Here is a 248-nt window from a genome sequence, read left to right as displayed (position 1 = left end):
TGTCTTTATTACCAAAGTTATTATTTTTATTGTCATCTAAAAAATAAGGATATAAGTAAGGAGTTTGCCATGACAATCTTCACATAGAGAAAAGAAGGTATCGGTGAGAATGGATACTTCCATTGTGATATATATATATACACTGTAGCGTTTCCATATCGCAAATCTGTATCAGAATTACTTTTATACATTTCTTATACCGTGTAAGTCTGATGAAAGTATAATTTCGAAAAGGAGAATTAATCTTC

At 29.4% G+C, this 248-nt stretch overlaps 1 protein-coding gene across 1 annotated transcript in view; it reads left to right on the top strand.

Moving 5' to 3' along the window:
• LOC119587943 (espin-like) overlaps window positions 1-248 on the top strand; it is a gene marked incomplete in the record, with an annotated part of 133296 nt that overhangs the window by 71036 nt on the left and 62012 nt on the right.

This window comes from Penaeus monodon, chromosome 23, assembly GCF_015228065.2.
Source record: "Penaeus monodon isolate SGIC_2016 chromosome 23, NSTDA_Pmon_1, whole genome shotgun sequence".
In the NCBI taxonomy this organism is placed as follows: Eukaryota; Metazoa; Arthropoda; class Malacostraca; order Decapoda; family Penaeidae; genus Penaeus; species Penaeus monodon.
The sequence above is the reverse complement of the archived record's forward strand: the minus strand, read 5'-3'. Positions and strand labels throughout refer to the sequence as shown.